This window comes from Myotis myotis, unplaced genomic scaffold (assembly GCF_014108235.1).
Source record: "Myotis myotis isolate mMyoMyo1 unplaced genomic scaffold, mMyoMyo1.p scaffold_m19_p_3, whole genome shotgun sequence".
In the NCBI taxonomy this organism is placed as follows: domain Eukaryota; kingdom Metazoa; phylum Chordata; class Mammalia; order Chiroptera; family Vespertilionidae; genus Myotis; species Myotis myotis.
Window position 1 is genome coordinate 94,627,322 of NW_023416335.1, and position 7,502 is coordinate 94,634,823.

The window sequence follows — 7,502 nt, forward strand, 5'->3', positions numbered from 1 at the left end:
AAATTGTTTTTCTTGAAATATTAATGTTTATTGCATATAACATTATTATATTTAAAATAGTTTTTTTGAAACATTAATGTTTATTGCATGCAACATTATTATATTTAAAATTGTTTTTCTTGAAAAAAAAATAAATCAAATCAAGATCAAGCATGGTGATCCAAAATAAATAAATAAATAATACATAAATAAAGAAAAGAGAGGTTTCGGAAAAATGGCGACCAGCAGGAAGGTAGGACAGGAGAGAGTGTGAGAGCGTGAGGGAATGACATAGGAGTGTGTGGATGTGTGTGGTGTGTGTGTGTATGAGCTAGGGTCAGTTAGATTCTGCAGGTCTTCTAAGGGGCTGTTAAACCGGGCAGTCTTAGACGGTGGAGCCCCGCTCCCTGCGCAGACACTCTTGGGTGGCCAGCACGGGCACAGTGACCATGCCATCTTGGGAAACAGAGCTGCTTGAGACTAGGATCCTGGTCTCAGCACCACCCAGTCTGATCTCAGATGCATACCGGGACCCTGCAGCCACTGGGGACAGAGACCTGTGACCACAGCTACAGACCTGTGGACACCAAAAGTTCAGAAATCTCCGCAGCAGATCCATGAGTAACAGAGCCCATCCCCCTCCCTGCAGGCTTGTGGGCAGTGCCATAGTAACTGATAGACCCACCCCTTACCCGGGTCTCAGTGCTGCTACAGGAACTTTAGCCTGGAAGTGCGCGGGCACCTTGGAACTGGTTCCACGTAGTGCTGGCTTCAGGAGTCCTGGGCTGGGAGAAAATGCGCAAACATCAGGAACTGATCCTGTGTGCATTGCCTGCTTCAGGAGCCCTGGGCTGGGAGCAATCGCACAAACACCGGGAATTTGTCCCGCGTAGCGTGGGCCCAGGGTCCCCGATTCTCTGGGCAGGAGGCAGCACCAAGCACCAGTGACTTGATTGATTTTCAACACGCTCCACGCGGGGGTCTCTGATTCAGCACCGTGCAGGCAGGGACCCTGATTCTAAGGGCGCGTACGAGGCCACATTGAGCGCTGGCAACACTGACTCTGAGCGAGCCTGGTTCCCACCAACCCACAACAACAACACATCTTAGTGTCAAAGCTCTTCAGTGACAATAGGGTGGTGTGAGGCTCCCACTGCAGATGGCCCAGGCCCATGCAACTCGACGTTTGAACCATCGGGAGATAATCAGAATGAAGAGACGAAACAACACCCAGAGGAAAGACAATGAGGAGTCGCCAAGAAAGGAAATTAATGAAATTGAAGCATGCAACATGACAGAAAAAGAATTCAGAGTAATGGTTGTACAATTCATTCACTGGATGGATGAGAAAATCAACAACCTATGCAAGAATCAGGAAGAAATGAAAAGTGATATAGCTACAATCAAAAACACCATGGAGGCCATCTTGAGTGGCTGTTTTTTGGAAACGTATACTGTACACCCAAAGACCCAGCATCCAGAGGTGGGCTGCTAACCCAGAGACACCGGATCTGGGACAGCATGACTACGTGGAGTCCTGCTTCTCATGGAAAGGTCAGGTCTCGCCTGAAGGTGCGGTTGGCAATTCAGGTTGGGGAGAGGAGTGTGCACGGGAAGGTCTGTGCCCCACAAAGACCGTGGCCTTTGGGGCCAGCGTGATCCACAAGTGTGGAAGAGCTCCCACAGGGCTGCTGGGAGAAGGGAACACTTAAAATTAGCCAAAAGGCAACCTCAGATTTTGCCACTGTGCAGGCTACTCAATGTAAGTAGAGAGAGGGTGCGCGGAAGAGACTGCGTGGGCTGGAAGGTGCAGGGTTGCGAATTTGCGCAACTCTGCAGGCTCTTGCTTTTATTTTTGGTTTTGTTTTGTTTTGTTTTCTCTCTCTTTTTTTTTCTTTCTCTTCTCCTTAAATCTTTGCATTTGATTATTAAACCCAGTGCATGGGATTTCCCAGTTGGGGACACTCGCAGAGATTGCAGGGGAAAGTTGTCTTTGTGGAATCTGGGAAGCAGAGTGGGGTAATGATTAAAGAACCAGCTCTGGGCAGTGGACTTCCTCAAACCAGTTTTAAGTGCATAGAGAAAATAAACCCCATCTTTTGGATGGAGAGGCCGTATAGCCTCGGAGGTCAATCCAGAAACACTGCCACCCAGAGGCTGAGCCACAAACTGACTCTTAAGAAAATACAAATTAAGGCAGTCTGGGAAACAAATACGGCCTGCTTTAAAATCAGGACTGTGGTTTACAACACGGAGGAACAGTGTATTGCAGGGAAATTCAACACTCTCCTGAATACCTGGCAGGACTAAGGTGAGCCAGACTGAAGAGTAGAAGAACCGAAGGGCCTTGACTACCGCAAAATTTTTTTTTATTCTTTTTTCACCTTTTAACGAAGAAACCATTTTTTTTCTTTTTCCATCACCTGATTTTACCCTTTAATTACTACATTTTTATTTTTAACCAGTATTATTACTGCTACCATTTTTTAAAGTGCCATTTTATTTTCTCTTTATTTTATTTTGGGATTAGTGTTCTCCATTCTATTTTCATCATTCCTTTAGCATCATTTTTCTCTACCTCAATTTTACCTCTATGCTAAAACACTCTTCCTCACTTTTCCCCTTTTGTTGTCCTGATTCTCTTACCCTATTCCTGCTTTAGATTTTCCCTATTCCTTCTTTTTACCCCCTGTAAAAATTTATATATCCTATTTCCAATCCACTGCTCTAAATCCTCATACACCTCTCCCTTAACTTTCTTCACTATCCAAATGTGTTTTTTTCTTCTTTTATATTTCTATTGTTTTGTTGCTATTTGCTTGATTGTTGATTATATTGTTGTTGTTTTTTGCTTTGTGTTTTTTTTTAGGACTGGTTGTGAGTTTTGCTTTTTCTTTTTATTTTTTTCTGCTGGTTGTGTAGTTTTGCTTTTTCTTTTTATTTTTTTCTGCTGGTCTCCCCCCCTACCCCCCACCTCAGTTATTTTTGTGCTTCTGTTTTCCCTTGCCTCACTTGATATTATTGGTTGTTTGTAGTTTGCATTCATCTCCAGGGATCTGTTGCAGGAAATTGTTGGGATTAGTGGCGGTTCTATCAGAGTTTTCTCCTCATATACATAGTCTCTTCCCCTCTCCTACTTCATTCTCTCTTTTTGCTCTTTTTTTCTTTTTTTCACCCTCCTTTTTCCCAATTTCATTTTTGCACTCCTTTTTTCTTCTTTTTCTTTTTTCTTTTCTTCTGTCTCTTTTCTCTTTTTCTCTTCTTTCTTCCTTATCCCCTAATTCTCTTAATTTGGGTGGTCACCTTTATTTGGGGTTATTAATATTGTGAATATATTTGTGTTGAGTGCCTGGTATGTTGTGCCTTGTGTTGTATTTTGTGCCTTTAAAGCAACGCAGAAGGTCCAAGCAACAGCAGCCTCCTGATCTGTCTGAGGAACAGCAGCTGTACGTGAAGCCTCCCCCAACCAGCCAGAAGAACCACCACAGCTGTGAACAGCACCCCCCAGAAGAGCTGCTGCCAACTGAGGAGCAGCTGCTACTGCAACCGCCCGAGGAGCAACCACAGCCCGAGGAGCCACTGTTACCCAGGGAGCAGCCACTAAATGATTCAACATCTAGATTTGTCAGTGAGATAAAACATGGGTAGACAAAGAAACCCCCAAAGGAAAGAAAAGGAGGGCTCGCCAGAAAAGCAGCTAAGTGGTACAGAGACATTCAACATGACAGAAAAAGAATTCAGAATAAGGGTCCTAGAGTGCATAAACAGGATGGAGGAAAAAATCATCAACTTATGCAAGTGGCAACAAGAAACAGATGAAAAAAAACAATAAATTATGTAAGACCCAAGAAGAAATGAAGAGTGATATAGCTGCAGTAAAAAACACCATGGAAAGTATCAACAGTAGACTAGGAGAAGCGGAGGACCAAAATAGTGAATTAGAAGACAAGGAAGCAAAACACACCCAAACTGTACAGCAATTGGAGAAAAAAATTAAAAGACAGGAGGAGAACATAAGGGAGCTTTGGGACAGCATGAAATGAAACAACATACGAATAATAGGGGTCCCGCAACAACAGAAAGAGGAACAAGGATTAGAAAACCTATTTGAAGAAATAATATCAGAAAACTTCCCTGAGGTGGGGAAGAAAAAAGTCACAAAAGCACAGAGAGTCCCAAACAAGGTGAACCCAAAAGACCCACACCAAGACACATCATAATTACCATGGCAAATGTTCAGGACAAAGAGAGAATCTTAAAGGCTGCAAGAGAGAGATGAAAAGTTACATTCAAGGGATCTCCCATTAGATTGTCAAATGATTTCTCAACAGAAACACATCAGGCCAGAAAAGAATGGATGGAAATTTACAAAGTGATGGAAAGCAAAGGACTGAATCCAAGAATACTCTATCCAGCAAGGCTATCATTCAAAATTGAAGGGGAAATAAGAATCCTCACAGACAAAAAAAGGCAAAGGGAGTTTATCACCACCAAGCCAGCAATGCAAGAAATGCTAAAGGGAATGGTGTAAAAAGAAGAAATAAAAACCTCAGAAAGAAAACAGCCACACAAAAAAAGAAAAGGCGACAAACAAGTACCTTTCAATAATATATTTTTTTTTTACTTTCTATTGAATTATTTATTTATTTATTTATTTTTATTGTTTAAAGTATTACATATGTCTCCTTTTCCCCCCATTGCCTTTCACAGTTCTTTTTTTTTTTTTAAAATTATTGCTTAAAACCTAAACGGACTAAATGCTCCAACAAAAAGAAATCGAATGGCTGAATGGATAAAAAAACATGACCCATCCATTTGCTGTCTACAAGAGACCCACCTCAGAAGAAGGGACTCACACAGACTGAAAGTGAAGGGATGGAAAAATATCTTTCAGGCAAATGGAAATGAAAAGAAAGCTGGGGTAGCAATACTTATATTGGACAAAGTAGACCTCAAAGTGAAGGCCATAATAAGAGATAAGGAAGGCCACTTCATAATACTAAAGGGATTAATACAACAAGAAGATATAACCCTGATAAACATATATGCACCCAATGCAGGAGCACCCAAATACATAAAAAAAAAACTCCTGGAAGATATCAAAGGAGAGATTGACAACAATACAATCATAGTAGGGGACTTTAATACACCACTGACATCACTGGATAAATCCTCTAGACAAACAATCAGCAAAGAAACAGCAATCCTAAATGACTCACTAGATCAGATGGACTTAATTGACATCTTCAGAACACTTCACCCCAAAGCCACGGAATATACATTCTTCTCAAGTGCTCATGGGACAGATTCAAAAATAGACCACATATTGGGTCACAAACAAAGTCTCCCCAAATTCAAGAAGATTGAAATCATACCAAGCATCTTCTCAGGCCACGAAGGCATAATATTAGAAATAAACTACAATAAAAACAACCCAAAATACTCAAACACTTGGAGCTGAATAGCACGTTATTAAATATTGATTGGGTTACCAATGAGATCAAAGAAGACATTAAACACATCCTGGAAACTAATGACAATGAAAACACAACAATCCAAAACATATGGGATGCAATGAAAGCACTCCTGAGCGGGAACTTTATAGCTCTAAAAGCCTATCTCAAAAAACAAGAAAAAATGGTAGTAAATCATCTAACTTTACATCTCAAAGAATTAGAAAGAGAGGAACAAGAAAAGCCCAGAGTGAGCAGAATGAAGGAGATAATAAAGATCAGAGCAGAAATAAATGACATAGAGACCGAAAAAACAATACAGAAAATCAATGAAATCAAGAGCTGGTTCTTTGAAAGGATAAACAAGATTGATGTACCTCTAGCCAGGCTCACCAAGAAGCAAAGAGAGAGGCCGCAAATAAACAAAATCAGAAATGAAAGAGGTGAAATAACAACAGACCCCTCAGAAATTCAAAGAATTGTTAAAAAATACTATGAACAACTCTATTCTAAAAAACTAGACAACCTGGAGGAAATGGACATATTCCTAGAAAAATACAACATTCCAAAACTCAATCCAGAGGATTCTAAAAATCTCAACAGGCCAATAAAGATGGAAGAAATTGAAACGGTCATCAAAAAGCTCCCAGCAAACAAAAGCCCGGGGCCAGACGGCTTCACAGGGGAGTTTTACCAAACATTCAATGAAAAACTAAAACCTATCCTCCTCAGACTACTACAAAAAATCTAAGAGGAAGGAACACTTCCAAGCTTATTCTATGAAGCCAGCATCACCCTAATACCAAAACCAGATAAAGACAACACAATGAAAGAGAATTACAAGCCATATCCCTCATGAACACAGATACCAAAATCCTCAACAAAATCTTAGCAAATCGGATCCAGCAGTACCTCAGAAAGATCATACACCACGACCAGGTAGGATTTATCCCAGGGATGCAAGGCTGGTACAATATCCGAAAATCAATAAATGTGATACATCACATAAACAAATTGAAAGGAAAAAACCACAAAGTCATATCAATTGATGCAGAAAAAGCATTTGACAAAATCCAACACCCACTTTTGATAAAAACTCTCAGCAAGGTGGGAATAGAAGAATCATACCTCAACATAATAAAAGCCATATATGACAAGCCCACAAACAAGATCATACTCAATGGACAAAAACTAACACCATTTCCCCTAAGAACAGGAACAAGACAGGGATGCCCACTCTCATCACTTCTGTTCAACATAGTACTGGAAGTATTAGCCATTGCAATTAGACAAGAAGAAGAAATAAAAGGCATCCAAATTGGAAAAGAAGAAGTAAAATTGTCCTTATTTGCAGATGACATGATATTATACATAAAAAACCCTAAAGACTCCATAAAAAACTATTAGACTTAATAAATGAATTTGCCAACGTAGCAGAATACAAAATTAAGGCCAAGAAATCTATGGCATTTCTATACACCAATAGTGAACTTATAGAAAGAGAGACTAAAAAAACAATCCCATTTACTATTGCACCAAAAAAATTAAGCTACCTAGGAATAAACTTAACTAAAGAGGCAAAATACCTCTACTCAGAAAACTATAGGACGGTGAAAAAAAGAGATAGAGGAAGACATAAAGAGATGGAAGAATATACCGTGTTCATGGATTGGTAGAATCAACATCATCAAAATATCCATACTACCCAAAGCAATCTATAGATTCAATGCAATCCCCATTAAATTACCAATGCCATATTTCATAGATCTAGAACGAACGTTCCAAAAATTCATCTGGAATAAAAAAAGACCTCGAATAGCTGCAGCAATCCTGAGAAAGAAGAACAAAGTAGGTGGGATCTCAATACCTGGTATCAAACTGTGTTACAATGCCACTGTTCTTAAAACAGCTTGGTACTGACACAAGAACAGACATATATCAATGGAATAGAATAGAGAACCCAGAAATTGACCCAAAGCACTATGCCCAATTAATATTCGACAAAGGAGGCAAGAACATACAATGGAGTCAAGACAGTATCTTCAATAAATGGTGTTGGAAAAATTGGAC